The sequence below is a fragment of the Cynoglossus semilaevis genome, chromosome 8 (genome assembly GCF_000523025.1).
Source record: "Cynoglossus semilaevis isolate Cse_v1.0 chromosome 8, Cse_v1.0, whole genome shotgun sequence".
Lineage (NCBI taxonomy): Eukaryota > Metazoa > Chordata > Actinopteri > Pleuronectiformes > Cynoglossidae > Cynoglossus > Cynoglossus semilaevis.
The window spans coordinates 23,325,919-23,344,330 of NC_024314.1; the positions used below are offsets into that span (position 1 = coordinate 23,325,919).

Here is an 18,412-nt window from a genome sequence, read left to right on the forward strand (position 1 = left end):
CAGTAAATGCAGGCCCACATTTGATACCCGATGGGATACTCCACCACTAGACTCTTCGATCAAGTGGCTTAAATGTGGCCCAGATGGAATATGACCCTGATGTGCACTGTTTGAAAATGTGGGCCACATCTCTGGTCTGGTGCCTACAAGTTTGTAGTTTGACTTTTTGTGCATGTTATTTAGACATACACTCTGCTGTTAGCTCAGGTCCAACTGTTTGAAATGTTGCTTTCATTTTTGTACAGAATTGTAGTTTACATCAGTGTTTTTCAACATCTGGGTCACAACCCCACACAGGGTCACCTGCAAAATCTAATAATTTCTTTAAGATATTACTGAAAATTATTATTCTCATTAAAATTATGATTTAATATAAAAACACAATTGCATTCTTCCACTTTTATGAACACAAGTTCAAATAAAGTTCACCTGAGCTGGTGCATCTCGACTGATTTCTGTGATCACGTGATTGCACAAGGCACAGCTAATAATATAAAAACACAATTGCATTCTTCCACTTTTATGAACACAAGTTCAAATAAAGTTCACCTGAGCTGGTGCATCTTGACTGATGATGCGTGATTGCACAAGCCACAGCTACTTCAGTTGCCGCGCTACTACTAATGCTAATGATCAAGTAGCATACATACTGTTTATATGGAGGGGTTGGTGATATCTTTGCTGGTACAGTGGGTAGTCAATAGTAGATTATTAGCAGTAGTCCACATAAACAGACTCACAAACTCTACTTAACTTTGTGTGTGCAAAAGTACTGCATGTCCTTCCCTGTGCTAGCAAACATTTGCTACATAAACAGTCTGACACTTGAGGGCTCAGAGCTGCAGGAGCAGCTGGAAAATTGGAGGCAAAGACATTATGTAGAAAATCACATTATTGCTCTCATCTCCGCAGCGCAAGAGGGTTTTCTCGGCCCCTTTATTGTTTTAAAAGTATGCACATTAAATTTTTATTTAGCTAAAATGGAGATAAACAAAGGCAAAGAGATTAAGCGGGGTATTAAGAGGCTGAATAACACTCTGAAGTAGTGTTGCAGTCACTTTCAAGAACTTCAAGCAAAAAGCCGGAATAAAGGACAATGGTACATACACACACACACACACACACACACACACACACACGCACATCAACCGTACTCAACCCCTTCCCACTTCAGCTGCCTTTCCAGGGGCATTTGGCACGTAAAGGTTCTCTGTTCTCATTTAGCGTTAAAGAGAAGCGCTAAATTGTACTTTCAGTGCAGGGAATACAATATAATAGCAGGACCACCCCCCCCCCACACTTTATTATCTCAATTTAAATAATTGACCATATATCACCTGAAGCTCAACTGTGACTCACATTTTTTAAAATAAAAAGTCACTAATGCGATTGTCCCTCTCATTCACACACACACACACGCACACACACACACGCCTCCTCATTTCCAGCAGCACAGTACAGTTTCATTTATCATTTATTACAGAATTAAAAAGGAGATGATGATGGTGATGATGTGGGGAACAAGGAGAAAAATAAAAATATCAAACCTTTGTTTACGAATACTTTAGTCATAATAAACCATTAAAAACAAAACAAATAAATGTGAATTATTTATTTAAAATTCAAGACTAGTTATTTGCTCACTAAATATTAAACAATACGACCGTGTCATAAGTAAAATACTTAAGGAAATGTCTTAAATTGCTCAAACACATTGAGGCTCAATGCCCTCCCAAAGTAACCCAATGAACCCTGAAAGATGGAAAAACGAAAAACAAATGTAGAAATATTTATATAGATAGACACAAACTAACACAGTATAATGAATTGAAAAGACCACATTGAGCTTGATATGTTTTTACAGTAGTTATAGAGCAAACAAACCTACTGCTATTTTTCAATTATTTTTATTCTTAAACACTGTAAAAGTACATTTTGAATGAAAACTTCATCCTTTGGTTCATTAAATGACAAAAGACTCGTCTCAGTTGGCCGAGTACTCTGACTCACCCCTCGGTTTTTTTTTCTTTTTCCTTTTTCTTTTTTCTTTTAATCTCATTATACCCAGTGTGTGTCTGTGTGGGCTGGAGTCCATGGGGAAATTCAGCTCTTTGATAACAGGTGCATTCTGGGAGACGTACAAAACACACTTTGTTTAAAACAGGATGCCACTGAACAGCACAATTAAAACCAGAAACGACAGAATATTTGTTCTGTAATTTAAAGGTGTTATCTGCTCAAGGTCCGACCTCGGCTTTCTTTTACTGAACAATTTTAAAAATGAATTTATAGTCAGCTGCTTGTTTTCTTTTTGGATTTTTATTGTGAAATAAAAAAAATGTGATTTAACAAATTACGCAGATCAGATTAAAAAACATTTCAAATTTTGTTTTTGGCAATTTTGACACATTGTACGAGGAAAAGTCGACCTAAAATAGATAAAATCCAACATACGCTACAACACAATACATAGTAACAGGTTGCACAGTAGTTAGAAGTAAAGTAGCTAAAAGTTAGAGCTAAAGTAAAGAAGCTAGAGATTAAGCCATATTCAATATGCCGATATTGTCCAAACGCTTAATTTCCGATATCAACAGATACCAATATAGTCCTGGTAATATTTATTTATTTCTCTTTACAAACCACTGTATGAGTATGAGATTAATTAAATGAGCTGCAATGCTGCCATCTAGTGACTTTCACTTTAATATACAGCCGTTTATCCCCAAAACAATTTTTAGGGCGCACGTCATTTAACGAAACCCATGCATTGCGTTATCGGGTTTCATTATCGGAGGTAAAACCGATAAAGATTCTTATAGATATTATATAATATCTTAATATCGGGCCAAGAATATTGGCCGACATCCCTAGATTTCATGTCTTCTGCCCAACGTCAGACTTTAGATTTGAATGTCCAAATTAAAAAAAAAAAGGTTTTTTTTTTTTTAATCAAACGTAATTTTAAAGCGTATCAGCGTTTTAAATAATGGAGCAGTACAGCTTTGTTTAAACACAGCAGAGGGCAAGTGTTACTGGAGGAAGCTTAAAATGGCTGCTGAAAAGTCACAATACTGGAGCTGAACCAAGCCCAGCAGACGGTGGATGGACTGCTGGTTGGATGGCTGGGTTTGAAGGCAGCAGCAGCAGCAGCTTGTTAGGGTGGAAATGGATTAGCAAGAGGCACAATGGGAGTCTTAGGCGTGTCTGTGGTGCTGTGTTAAAGCTCGGCCCGCGTTGGCCGTGCTGCTAGACTCATTTATACCCAGCGGTGCATGCAGCAGCCAAGTCTCTCACACAGGGCTTTTCTAATAGCCATGGTTTTCTTCTGCGCTCGCAGCGACAGCCTTGATTCTGTGTCCATCAAAGCTGTGAATAAACCTGCGGCGCTGCGCGATGGTGGTGTTTGTCACTTGCAACTGGCGACAGAATTATTTCTCTAACAATGTTGTGTTACACTTTGGAAGGCACTGTAGAGATTTTTTTTTTTTTTTTTTACAGCGGGAAGAGAAATTAAACAAAGTTTCTCTCGACTGCAGAGCCAGACAAAGAAATATTTGAAGTTTGTTTTGAAAATTGAAAATTCCTTTTTTTTCCTATCTTTCAAAATGTGTTTCAACACGAGGCTCTCATTGGACAGTTTCTCTATCCTTAAATGCACTGAAGGGCAGCCTTAGTCTCAGGGTGGATAAGCACACTGTATTGCACTAAAATGTGTAATATGTTACAGAAAGAAAAAAAAAAAACACAAAATGATGCAATAAATGGCAAGACAATGTGACTACAACAGCTGAACTTCATTTGGGTCTAGTCAGTGTCATTTTATGAGGTTGCAGGTAGAGCCAGTATAATATATTACCATATACTGTACCTATATCATGATGCCATTATTTTTTAATTTTGAAAATCTGCAGTGTCAACGAGCAAATTTGTCTAAATAATTTCTGGCAAAACTATTAAAAATTTAGATTCTGACTGACCTTAAGCTATTTGTTAGCGAACTTTTAACATCAACTGCAATTTTTTTTCATGTACTTTAGTATTTCTTATGATATTTGTGTATCGATGTCACCTATGAATGTGTCTCTCTCTGAAATAAATCTATTAGCCGTTCATGACTCGATATACGTATGTAACGTGACATTCAGCTTGAATGGTTTGTCAGGCATTCACTATTTAGCTGTCAGTGTCATTTACTGTATGTCCAGAGGTTGGAGTACCATAGCCCGTCTTTTACCTGACTTAGCCAAGGTTCTATGGCCTGGTAACGATGCGGTGAAGAGGTTTTTTCTTTCTTTCTTTTAATTACAATATACTGTATATTAATGAGTTTGTTTTCTTCAAAAAAAATGCGAAATCGACTGCAAAATATTTGTAAATGTTTCAAATCAATTATATTTGAGTCACTGAAATGGTGCCACGATTTTAATTATGCTGATGCCTCTAGTGGTGAAATGGTGTTTTATTTAATTTATCTTTAAATAGATAGTCGTAATGCTAATCTTAGTCCTGACCTTAATTCTAATCCTAACTGCAAACTTAAGTATCCACAACCTTAAAATACTCTTACTCAGTGGTGTACTACACAATGTCCTCACAACACAAAGTGTCCCCTAAACATTACTGTTTTTCTTTAGAAAAAAAAAAGGCCCCACGAGTATAGCTATACACACATATACACACACACACATAGACACATACAGGCAGTTGTGCCTCCAATTAACTGAGCACTCTGCTTTGGAAAGTGTGAAAGAAAGCAGAGCACATGAAGGCAACACATGCAGGAAAACTCCACACAGAAAGTTTATCAAAGGGAAACACAAATCCTGGGAGACGGCACGGGTGCTGGCGCGATGTGACGGAGGGGTGATCCCTGAAGTGAAGTGTGCCGAACAGACACTTGAAAAGATGTTGTAAGAGAGAGAGAGAGAGAAAAAAGCTACTGAGTACTGCAAAGCTAATGGTCTTAAAAATAATGCCACCCACAAAAATCCTTGTTATGCCAGCCAATCATATTCAGCCTAAGCTGTAGCTGTGGTGGAGCAATGGCATTCATTTGAATTAATGACGAGACCAAAACCAGTATCAACAGGAAGTAATTCTCACGTACAGTACAGTACAGTACAGTACAGTACTCTGAGCTTACACATATATGACACTTGAACATTTTGATGATCTTTAGCAGCCAATGCTACGCTTTGACATTATCGTCCATTTGTGGTCAGTTTTACACTGTCCTTTAAGTCAGGTGTCAAACTCAAGGTTCGGGGGCCAAAATCGGCCCACCATGTCATCTTCTATGGGCCGCAGGAGCTTAAAAAGCATTTAATAAAGTCCATGCAGCAGAGTTTCTGAACCAGTTAAATTAAAAGATTTTTTTTTTATCACACAACAATGAACAATATTTTAATTTGAATATATAATAATCAACTGCACAAACATTTATTAAAACGTTATGGAGTAGTTACATCTTTACAGTCATTTATAACCGGCCCTTCAAGGGTGGCTGTATTGCTGATGTGCCTCACAGCCACCCCCACCCGGTGAAAATGAGTTTAACGCCATTGCTTTAAACCAATCATTTTATGCAGCACTCTTTTTTACATAAGACTTTGGTGAAAATAATGACTTACAGGTGGGGCTTTTTTTTACTTCAAATGTCTGAAAATTATACCCCTACTCTGCTTCCAAAGACTCCTGGGTGGAGGAAATTTAGGCAAATCACAGTGTTCACACTGATCTACATACTGTATGGATCATTTGATTGACAGCTTAACCTCACCCTTAAGCATGCCATTTCCGAGCACTAATATCTTATTAAACCTGACATTTCTTTCAGATGGAACATCAGGCTGCTGATGAGGAGGAATGAATCTGGCGAGTGACACCAACACGAAACGTGAGTAGAATTTATTGGACTTTTTCATTTAAATAAGTTCCTGAACGGACTTCACTGGAAGACAGAATTATTTACTTCTTAAAACCACTCTGGGAAGGTTGTCAGAGTAAGAAAATATATATTATTTTTTTATGTCATCTCAAACAAAATTAGAAAAAAATAGAATTTTTAAAAAATGCTTATATTTCAAAGGTGTCCTAACAATAGTATAGATGCAACAGATGAAGTAAACCTCTGCACCGTATTTAGCAGAGAGCAAATCTTCTTTAGTTGAAAATGTAAAAAGCGTGAGCGTGACCCAGGACTTAACTTTACCCTCTGCGGGGAAACTTTAAGGTGAAAGCTAGCTAAATTTGGCTAGGTTGTAATTAGCGTAAGTACTAATCTTTTCGATAGTTCATATGGGAACTGGTTTTTGAAATACACCAACAAGTGTCAGATTGTGTGCACTGCTAAGAAGGTTAGCACGCAGCGAAAAAAACAAAAAAAAAAAGATCAAAATGTTCAGCACGACACAGTCAGAGTTAAAAAAAAAAAACTTTAATACAAAAGTTTAATACACAAAAGCTATCCTCAAGGAGTTAGGAGTGTGTGTGTGTGTGTGTGTGTGTGTTTGTGGTCATAGTTTGCTACAAGTGCACTCTGGCTAAATCAGGATTGACAGGCCCTTAATGCCCTCTGCAGCGAATAAATGGATAATCGAGAATCCTGTTGTGACGCCTCGCACCCTGTGTCTGAGATGAGACACAGACATCTGAGCTCTCCAATCACATGCACACACACACATCAGTGTGTGTGTATGAAAGAATGACAGCAAGTTGAATTCATACCCTTGACTTTCATAGTATCAGTCAGTCACACTATTTACATATTCATTGCTCATAACACTGTGACAGTGATGTTATTCTGCTGCTGCCTCCACGGAGTCGGCGTTTGCATTTGTGCCGAAGAGACAGGGACACGCAGCCTGTGCCAGATCTGTATCTTTCTTGCGCACACTCACCAGTTTGTCATTGTTGCTCACTTACCTACTGACGAAAAGCTGTTGGGAATGTAGTCACTGTTTTTGTTTTGGTTTGGTTTTTTTCCCTTCTAATTCAAATTCTTTTTATTATCATTTTTACTGTGTGATTTGAAATGTGAAATTTGGCCTTCCATTTAATCTCCTCTGTGTAGAAAAAAATACACTGTAGTATTATAGGGTCTCTGACCCCCACAGTGTCTGCGTTGATTCTGCGGTGGTCATCAAATATTTCAGTTAATGATGATATTTCTTTGAATTTTTTCATTGTTTACTTGGTTCAAATTTAAAACTGTATTTGTATTTTTTGACTAGATCAGAATTAAACAAATATCAAATTACATACTTTATATAAATAATACTACTGAAATAAAAAAGACACAATTGTAGGTTGTCGTCACTCCATTTTTCCATCAGTTTTGTCCAAAATATTCTATTTTTTTTTAATCCTGCTCCAGAAAAACCTTCACTGTTTGTTCAGCAATTGTTCAGTCTGTTCAGTGAAAAACTATAGAGTAAAGATTGACCACCAGACTTATGAAATATCATCACTGTTGGAGCTAGAAACAGCAAATGATTGCATTTTTCCTCTTGATGAATTACCACATTATAGTAAATAGATTAGGACAGTAATTGTTGCAGTTTAAAACTGATGAATACAAAGTGGAGAAAAATGCCAACTCCTAATTATCTGATCTCTGTGTAAGCATTTGTATTCTGCATTCACGCTTCTTAATTGTCCTAATTAATAATTTCCAACAGATGTTGGGAAGGAAAAAAAATAGAAGACACACAGTGGTTCATGTGAAGAAAAACTATTGTTTCAGATTAAGATTTAATTAAACAATAATAATATGGTTTTTATTTGTTGTTTTTTTTAGATTTTTATTGTCCAAACACGGAATTTTTTATTCCGATATCAACTGATACCGATATATGGTGCGGTTTCACTTTAACCTTCCCTTCAAAACTATTTTTAGGTCACATCACCTGGAGGAATCTGAGGCATTGCATTATCAGGTTTTAATTATCTCAGGAAAAACAATCGATGACAATTCTTACTGTTATTGCATACTTATGCTAATATCGGGCGATAACATCGGTTCACTGATATTATCTAGTTTGTTTTAGTCCACGACATAAAAATTGAACTGAATGGTGCACAACTACAGTCTCATGAGACGACTGATCCCAAATAAAGATCAGCTGTTGTTGTAGGATTTTCTTTCCATTTAGTGAGCAGCACATTACAGCAAAACCTACAGTACGCTCCGCAAAGAGCTGACGAAGCGACAGCCAGACCTGGTTCAGTTACCGTGGCTATAGGTCCAGAGTTAAAGGCAAAACACAGTGATTAATAGATGTAGAAGACACAGGACGGCAGTAACTTCACAGTAACTTCACAGTAACTTCACCAACTTACAGCGACTGCATCATTAAAACAGCAGTACGTCCTGCAGGTACTGGTGCTTCACTGCATGAGTTAGAATCTGTGTGAAACCGTTTGCAGAGCACTAGCTCTTTTCTAACTGATGTAACATCTGAGGCTTCGCAAATACCAGGTCTCACAGAAGCACGAGGGAGAATTTGTTGCAGTCCAACTCTAACGAGACCGAGGCCGACCCCTGGTTACTCGTTACAGCCATACAGTAATTTTGATAAGGCCTTTGAAAACATCGTAACATCACTGTCGACAACATCCCAACGGCAGTAGTGTCAAAACTTAGAGTTGTTTTTTATGTATTTATTTTGAAGGTATTCCTTCGTATATTTTTATTTCCTTCCGCCTAATGCTGTTCGAGGTCATCACTTAGATAATCTGGTGATCTTTTGCTGTAAGGCAAGAAACCTCCCACCATTGGATTAGATCTTTGGTTAGATTCATTTGTACTAAATAAGAGGTTTTTTTTACAATATTAGTCATTTTTTTCATATTCACAAAGTGCTTTGTAGAGTCTAGAGAGTGTGGTCATAAATATATTAATATATTATTAATGGCTTAGAAAGTGATTTAAATCTTAGATTAAGTGAGTTTGGGCACAATTATATTTCTGAATTATTTGTGTTTTTATTTGTCTCTTATCAGCGTACTTGTGTTTTACTTTGGTAATGAACAGATATTTGAGCTGAGAGTTGAGAATTACTTATCTCTGAGTCACAGTCCTTTTTACAAAGGTTTAAACCTGTTATCATCACTGCAGCTGTCGTTGGTCAAAATGATCACTAACCACTTCCCCTTCAGCCTGCTTCACTCTGGAAAAAAAAAACCTTTAATTTTATTTGGGGAACAATGACAGTACTGAGATAAAAGAAATTAGGTGTGAATCAGGAGTACAAAGAAAACTTGGTAATATGCTTATGAATAATTGCACACACACACACACAATCCTCCACAGGAGACATTTGAGGACAGAGAATAAAGAAGAAAACTGTTGGAACAATTTGCATATTCTGGATGAAAACCTTGCACCTCCAAAAGGGTGTTGTTTTTTTTTAAATTATGAAAAGGATGTTTATGGTGTCTGGTCTCTGATTGAAGATGAGAGAGAAGCGTAATGAAATAAAGGCCAAACAGGGGAGATAGACTGGAGGGCCAGTCACGTCTGTCTGCAGTGCACTTATCAGGTGAGGATTTTCTGCTGTGACAGTCGGCACAGGAAGCCTTCAAGGCTCTCAGGAAAAAGAAGGGATGCTGCGGTAGTGACAGGGCTATCTGCCTCTGACAGGCCAAAGACCTAAAACCGGATGGCTGTGTGAGATAAGGCTGCGTCGCCACCGGTCGCACACACAAACTGACAGGACAGGCGCACACACACACACACACGCTCGCACGCGAATATTCTCGACCACTCCTGTCCACACAAACACTCGAAGCACATCAACACACCGCCAAACACTGGCGTTCACTTTGCATTAATAAATTCACTGTCACCTGTCCATTCGCTCATTCACTCACTCACGCGCACTGACACACACACACACATGTGCGTGTGTGCACGGGCTCCCTGTCTGCCAGCCCATGAGGCTTCCCATTAGCTGTGGTGCAGTGTGCTGGGTGAGGAGCGCTGGGGCGAGAGACATCAATTTGCTTCCTCTAATGCGCTCGCTGCCCCCACAAGACATATTGATTATTTCTTCCCCGCAAAGCGACAAATAGCAATTTCAGGGGCATAATGGAGATAGATGGTTGGTTTATAAGGAGCCCCCAAAGAAACGTCGTAGGAGGGGGGTAGGAAGGCTGAGGTGGGGGCAGTGGGGGGAGAGGAGAGGCGATGGAAAGGGAAGGGAAGGAAGGAGGAGGATGGGGATGCTCCTCCACCTCTATCCTCCTCTTGTCTTTGCCTCTTAAGTTTGAGCTTTTACAAAGTTTAAATTAAACGTCATATATAAGAAATGGAAGAATGGGGGCTTGTGGTTAGACAGAAACGAGAGCTGCAGCAGGCCAGGCGGTGTACGTATGAGGAGGTGAAGGTATGGCATGGGTTTTTTGGGGGGTGCGCAGATGTTCCAGAGAGCCACCGGTGCACATTCATTACACGCCCCCACCTAGAAGCGTCACCTCCTCCTGTCTTAATGGCCATACTGCAGAGAGCAGCTGCTGCCGCAGTATTTGCTCTGCCTCGCCCTCCGTCTCTAACATCTACTTCATTTCCCCCTTGTTAGCAGCACTGTGACTGATCCATAGGTTTTTTTTTTCTTTTATGGTGCCATAATGAATTTTTGATTCTCAGCGTGCTGCCAAGTCGGTCGCTTTCTGTTTTGAGGGAATCACAGCTGGATTGATGAGCGAATTTTCCTGTTTTATCTTCGCTGGCCTTCAGGCTCTTAGAGGTTCATTAACATTTCTTTCATTTGTCTGTGACAAGAAGGCAGCTACTTTGAAATCAGGGGACAAGTAGACCTTCAGATTCTGAAGGAGAAGACGCTGATGTCACGGTGCAGGCAGTTTGACATTATTGTGACAACAGATTACAGAGAAGTCCTAGGACAGGGGAATTTAAACTTTCTCTAAACGGGAGAAGACTCAAAACAGCCAAAGGCTATGCTGTTGCTCCTTTGATACCGAGGACTATAATTAACACAGGCTTTTGTTCAATTATTAATTTTATTTATTGCAAGTAACACAGTTTTCTACAAAAGGTCACACAAGATGAGAAGACTTTAAAAAAAGGTAGCGAGAAAAACTTATAAGGTAAAAGAAAGACAAATCAACAAGTCAAATAAACGCAACACAACAGACTCATAGTCAAACAATTGAAATCCATTAAACATAGATTACTGTTTATTATTTCAATAATTAATCACACAAAATATATAAATAGCTAAACCAATTTAAAAGCTTATGAAAAATATATACACATCGGAAAATAATCAATTCAAGGTGTTTACTTCAAAGGTGACCAAAAACAAAACTGGAAAATATGAAAAAGAAAATGAAAAAATGACATACCTAATTAGAAAAAAACAGAAATTTTTTTAACAATAAAAATCTAAAAAAAGGTGAAAAACATATGGCTACCATACCATCTCAAAAATTCATTGAGGTCCTTAAAAAAAGAGCTACAGGTTAGCAAAAGTTAGCAAAAATGTATAACAAATAAATAAAAGAAATAAAAAAACATAATTTAAGTTATTTTGGGTGTATAACATTACTATAATAACTAATACTTAAGTTCTTACAAATAGCTTAACATGGTCTGAAACTAGAAAGTTAAGGTAAATGCTAAAAGATTAGTCACTGTAATAACTTTAGGCAGTGTCGCTACAACCAGAAAAAATTCGGCCCATGAGTCTGGCTGAGATACCAGCGCCTGACCACCTGCCGATGGTCAGATTTGTAAACGTCTTACGGTTAAAATCCCAGAGGCCCCTTTGGCTCCAGCTTTGATTCAAAGCCCTACGATCAAACTTCAGGCCAGAGTGTCGGTGTTCTGCTAAACACCTAGCCAGACACGAGGATGCAGATAGATCTTTTTTTGGGGAAGGGCGAAGTTATTTCCAGAAATGTGTGAATTTGAATTTTTTTTTTACAATCGTCTATAAATACTGGGATGTTCCATCTCCGAGGACAGATATGGTGTTTAATACTGTGTTTAAGGAAATGTTTCCGATAGCCGCCAGCTGAAGATGTCGACGGTTGTTGCAGACTGCAGGCAGTGAATGAGGTAATACGCGTTGGCTGGGAATCACAGTAGAAACTAATGGGAAATGTTGAGCCGCAGTTCACTGTTTTCATCTCTGGAAGGTCGTCTGCTCGTGATAACACTTGTCGAAAACAGAATTTGGTCCAAACTGAAAGTTAATGGTCTGAGATACATATGGTTGACCAGACCTGCAGTGGCTGCCGAAAGACAAAATGCAGGACTTAGTTTGTGGTACAGTCCCCCAAACTTGGCTGCAGACGCAGAGTGATATACTGAGCTGCATTAAGTGTGAACAGATATCTGTTCTGGGGAAACACACCCTGAAGGCAGCAGATAGGAGCGTTTTGCACTTGGGTTGAAATTTCCAACTTCTTCAAAATCTTCAGTGTGGATACAATAATTGGTTTTTCATTTCTACATGTCACAGCAGGGAAAAGCTGAAGTGTAAAAACTCAAATTAATGATGGTTGAATTTCGATTTCAGGGTCCCGGCGTTGTTCGAGCTGCCACACAAGAACCATTGTTAATGTTATGCCCTTTTTTTTCTGCTGTGACATCTAAAAATATCTGCGGCGAAACGTGCCTGCTAGCAGAAGAAAAGAAGTAAATAGGATGAGCAGAAAGTGCAGAAGCAATTCTGTTCCAATCTTGTTAAAATATTATGTTTCTACCTTCAAATAACCTGTTGTTGCTGGAGTGTTGCGTTACTTCTGTTTTTATGTACTACCCCAAAATACCCTGTTACACTTCTAATTTACAAATATAGTCTTCGGGAATAGTTATAAATCACACAAACCGAGATAAGTCAGCGTTTCAGGCTTGGAGGGTTTTTTATATATATTTTGGACCAAGCAAAGGTTTCTCGGTGATTAGAAGAACTTGAAATATTCTGTTGCATTTCATGGGAAGACAACAAAGAAACTTAAAGATACAAAGTAACAGAGTAACTGGCCAAATATATTCTGATGAAATCTTGAGCAAACATACAAATAGGACTTCATCATCTGCAAATAAACGGAGGTGTATTTCAAGATATTCTACAACAGGCTTGAAAATAGAACTTAAACCAGAGTATCAGTATTGTTCCTCCTTGCCAATAATCCTTACTTTGTTACTTACCTTACTTAGTGTCACCTTCACTGCAACTTTTTCACTATATACAAAAAAACTTTGTTCAAACTACTGAGTTAGAGATATTTTTTAAATATTAGAGCGTTTTAAAAAATGATTTTTCTTTTAGGTTTTCTAGGGAGTTTATTCTACCTCTTTTCTGATTTCTGTTTCTTCTGGGAATTGTTTTTTTTTAGCTGATTATTGTTATCTTCAGACCAGTTTTGTGTAAAATCTCATTTCCTTTTGCAGTGTTTTGGTAAAGTTTTTTAATCTGCTCAAAAAGTGTTGCATATTTTTCATTACCGACCAAGAACGTGATCAGATTAAATGCGTCTTGACCTCATGAAAGAAAGCAAGCATAACAAGCTATTTTGTTGTTTTTAACTTGAAATGGATCACAATTCTAATTGTATGCAACAAGCCTGCAGAGGCCCATTAACCACAGTAAATTATATTCAAGGCTAGTTTAAGGAATCACACAACTTTGACCGTTCCGGCAGCTTTTATCCCCCTTCCCCGGTAACCATTATCAATTCAGTTTGTTAAATGAAGGTAATGTCGCCATTAGAAAGTGTGAGTTCTACAACGCCCTCCACTAAATGGATTTTTTAAACACCCTGGCCAATTCTCAGCAGACTAATAAAGCCTCTTTCCCCAGAGATGCAGCAAACCTAAATTATAGGAAGCAGCCCAGACAGGCAGAAGTGACATGAAACCTCATGCAAAATGAGCTTATTATCCCTGTTGCTGTCATCGCAGCACGGCCAGGCTGTCAGTGATCACAACAGACATGTTATATACAACAGCGATATTAGAGAGCCGCGGCGGGGTAAGAGGAATGATCCAGAGGCGTGATGAAAACAGACAGGTGAGATGGAGAGGAAGGAGGGGATGGATGGAAAGGGGGAGGGAAGGGCAGAGTGGGTGATTGGAGAGGGGTGATGAGGGGATATGAGGTTAGATGGAGGGAGCCGAAAGGCTGGACAAAGAAAGGAAGGATGGAGGTAATATAGATGAATGAGGAGATGTAGAGACAGCGAGCGAGCGAGGGAGGGATGGAGGGATGGAGGAAAGGAGGCATGGGATGGAGGAGTGGGAGATGGAGTGATGGGAGGGGTGGGGGCGCTGCCTATTATCCTACATCGATTTACTCCAGTAAGGGATGGCTGAGCGTGTAATGAAGTGTGGGATCCAGGGGTGGCCATGTGTGCTGCTCTGCACCTTATAGATTTGTGGATGCATTGTGTTGTCATGTGTCACCCTGTGTGTGTGTGTGTGTGTGTGTGTGTGTGTGTGTCACAGGCACATAGTTGAGATCTAATCTGTAGTGGTTAAACACAAGATGAGGTTTGCGTCGCTAGGATTTCCCCCTCAAGGCAGCCATTGATTGGCTGACAGATATTCTGGTCTCTTGGAGAAAACAAAACCCAGAGGATCCAACATTTCTCAACTGCATTACATCAAATCTGCGCTAAGATCTGGATTAAATTCAATCATTTGTATTTGCATTTTGATTAAAGATCAAGCCAACATCAGTTGCTGACTGAACACCTTAGGTTATGACCAGGCACAAACTAATATTCAGGAGCGGATGACATGCAGATATACGGATAAACAGGTCTTTTACGTCATAAGTTTAATAATAATGTTTATCTGTAACCAGTGTTTGTTAGTTATATCTAAAAATACTTCATGTCTAAGAGTATGGGGAACTTTTATGGATTTTCCTTTTCCATTCTTTTCATTTTTCTCATTGGGCATTCATGAAATCATCATTACATAAAGACTGGAGATGAAACCACCAAACACTTTTAATTTGATTTTAAAGCTTTAAGGCATAAGAATTTCAAACCCACAACCCTCAACTTAATTGATCACAAGCTCTACAACTGTCACCTTCACTTCAGGAGCTTGAAAAACGCCAATGAAAATGCTTTTGTAGGAAAATTAGTAAAAAAAATGATAGCATGGAAGTAAAACAGCACTTGTTTACAATGAAAGTAAAACCACACAAACTGCAGCACGGTTCAAAACCCCAAAAAGTTATCGGTATGAGAGCTACGCGCCCTTGCTTCCTCATCGACTTTTGTAATTCATCTTAGTTTTCCAATGTCAGATACGCTCTTGCGGAGCACCAATCATGACTTCCGGCATCCACTGCAGACAATAGGATTAAATGAATACATACGTTTCCCGAGGGGGATTTGTGTGGGACTTACAATGTTTACAATAGCAACAAAAACGTGCGTGAGTTTCATCATAAAACAAGAAATAACCTTTACACGTGTAAAAGAAAATATCTTCCCTTTCCCACCGTCCTTCCCTTCCCTTTCAGTCCCTCGGTTAGTTCCTTCATCCTTCACAATTCCTCTCCTCCTGAATCCCTCTTCCCTGTTATTTCCCTTTCCCAAAGCCCCACACCTCTTCTCCCAGTCTAATCCGCTGCTCGACATGCTCCCTCTTTGTTCTGCTTCCCTGACAAGTCGTCTCGTTCCCCTGCTTCGAGGACAGCCCCGGTGTGCTCAGGATAATGGAATGAAATGCTGGTGTGATAAACCCCCGAGGATGCTGAAGGAAAACACAGGAGTGTGTCAGCCAGGGTGATAACACTCTATTCTGCCGTGCGTCTGTCAGAGGAGCAGGGATTATGGTGTTAGAGGCAGGCTTTGCCAATTTGCAGGCCCTTTCTGCAGCCTTGGATGTTTACACTGGAAGGTATCATGAGTGTCAGGGGGCAGCGGCGGAATATTCTCACATCTGCCTCGCACAAAGGCCTTCATTAGTTTTGAGCAGTGCGCATCTCACGTTGTGCAATCATCTCTTAGTGCAAGAGCAAAGTCACCCTATCAAAGGCTACTGCTCTCAGAGGATATTAGCATTCCTCAGGCTGCTGCAGTCAAGGATGTAGTTGTAATTTGTTTTGTCCAGTTAAACCTTGGTATCGCACCAATGACGGCAACTTTAATATCACTGGTAAGAAGACAAGTGGAGTAAACCTACCGATAACTCCAGTCCACTTTATTATGATAACAATAGTTATCGTCGCCGCCGTCCCACTAAGGGACAAATTGGTCGGCTCCACCACACTGAGCTATTTCAGTCAGCTGACATACCAAAATAAATAACAGTTTAACGACCTGTACCACATACGCAGACTGTGGACCACATTTCTAGCAATTTCTCTTGGATCATTTGAGTCACTGCGGGCCACACTTAAGTATACTCCATTCTAACCAGCTCTCTTTTTGCCCAGTGTCCTATCAACTACAACACATCTATGTATATATGCATATATATAGGTATGTATGTATTTATGTATCTCTGTATGTATATGCATATAGGTATGTATGTATTTATGTATCTATGTATGTATATGCGTATGTATACATATATATGTATATATGTAAATTTAGTGCTTGCTCATGGACTGGGATTCAAACTATTTTCCACCGGACCACAGGCTGCCCCCCAAGTCAGTACAGTATTGTTAGTGTATTATGGAGAAGGAAGACGTGACAGAATGAACATTTGGTTTACCATGGGAGAAGACAGGGGATGTTGAAAAGTGAGGGCAGATGATTGGCTGTGCAAATCCCATAATGTAGCCGCCGAAAAGGCAAAGAAAAAAGTACTTTAAAAAGTTGACAAAATGGGGCACATTTGTGGGCAGCACAGTTGACTCGTGTATTAGAAGCCTGTTAACAGGTATAACCTGCTGTCACAGGGCTTATCTCAGGGCTTAGAGGCGAGACTTCCTTGTGCAGCTAAATGGCTGCGTGGTTTAACATTCAGCATTACACACGTTTCGGCTTGACATCTGTCCGCTCAAACTATCTTCACGCCTGCAGGCATCGGCTCTGCATCTCCGTCCTCTGCTGATAAGGCTGCCAGTACTGTGTTCCAAGGAGAGTCGTGTCTTTGCAACTTAAGGTTTGAGAATCTGGACACACACACAAAAAAAATCTTCTTTCTTTTTTTTTTTTTTTTAACCAGAGGTTGTGGTCCAGTCAACCTGCGTATTATGAGATGTGAAATAGAATTCTGGGGGATTGAGTTTGGACCTGAGATGTGAAATAGAATTCTGGGGGATCCAGGCATTGAGTTTAGACCTTTTTTTTTAGCTGCAGTGAGACACTGAGCTGAGAAATCAATAAGAGTTGATTGGAGTTTGTTGCTGCAAAACCATTATCAGAGTTTGAGATTCGAGAGATGAAACTTGGCCATTTGTGGCAAACATTCTGTCTTGTGCTATTACGCTGCAGTCCACCTACTCTTGACCCCAATCTCCCACATGTTCACGGTCCAGCCCGTCTGCACAATACCACTCTGACCTAACCTCGGAGCATCTCACCGTCCAAGATTCTTTAAATTGACCTTGACCGCAGAGAAGGGAAAAAAGAAATAAACTGATTAGGTGTCGGAAGGAGGCTCGTATATAAAAACCTCCCAACCTAAAAATAGAAAAGGTGGCAATTAAGTGCCAATCTAATCATCCCTCTGGTAAACGAGCCCTGAAGATTCCACCCTCATATCCCCAGGGCTGCTTTTTTCACACCACATCCTCATCATCGCTGGCTATCGGCTTAATTACGCCTCCGCCGTCCCCAGATAAGAGAGTGATAGCCTTATCACCACGGCTCATTTCCAAATCCATGAAATTAATAGTCTACCTCCCGTCTCAGTTCTGCGGCCAAACTTATATTAGGTGTCACGTTATGGGAACTTAGTGAAGTAGTGCTTTCCCCGTTCTTACCGTTGACAGAGAAAAACTGCAGGAAGTCACTGGATTGGAGATTAACGACGGCTCGAGAAAACGGCATTTTGTTCGTGTGTGTTTTAGGCAAATTATATTTGGATTGTAGTTTTTCACCCTGTGTTAGTTTTATGAGTCCTGCGGCTTCATTTATCACTCACGCAGTGGTTGGCTGCATTGTCCATTTGGTTCTGTTAGCTACTTAATTTTCCTTAATTCCTACCTTGGGAAAATAACTCAATTGCACCGCTTTGTTCTTACTGCAGTGAAACAACATTACTTTGTACGTTTGTGAAATATTAATCACTAATATGTTTAGGTAACATGCGCTTCCTGCTGGCAACTCCATAAACGTCCCAGCGTCTTATAACTGATGGTATCCCTTTTTGTGGACCATCAATAAGGCTCTAATGAAATAAAGTGGGGCTGATCTCCAGGCTGATCCACCTCCGGTTTATGAGTTCTCCAGTTCTAATCAGAGG

At 39.6% G+C, this 18,412-nt stretch overlaps 1 long non-coding RNA gene across 1 annotated transcript in view; it reads left to right on the forward strand.

Moving 5' to 3' along the window:
- Nucleotides 1-18,412, forward strand: part of LOC107988820 (uncharacterized) — a 57,712-nt gene that overhangs the window by 20,712 nt on the left and 18,588 nt on the right. The window contains exon 3 of the long non-coding RNA XR_001760320.2: nt 5,840-5,899. This is a non-coding gene — a long non-coding RNA (uncharacterized LOC107988820). The remainder of the gene's footprint in view (nt 1-5,839; nt 5,900-18,412) is intronic.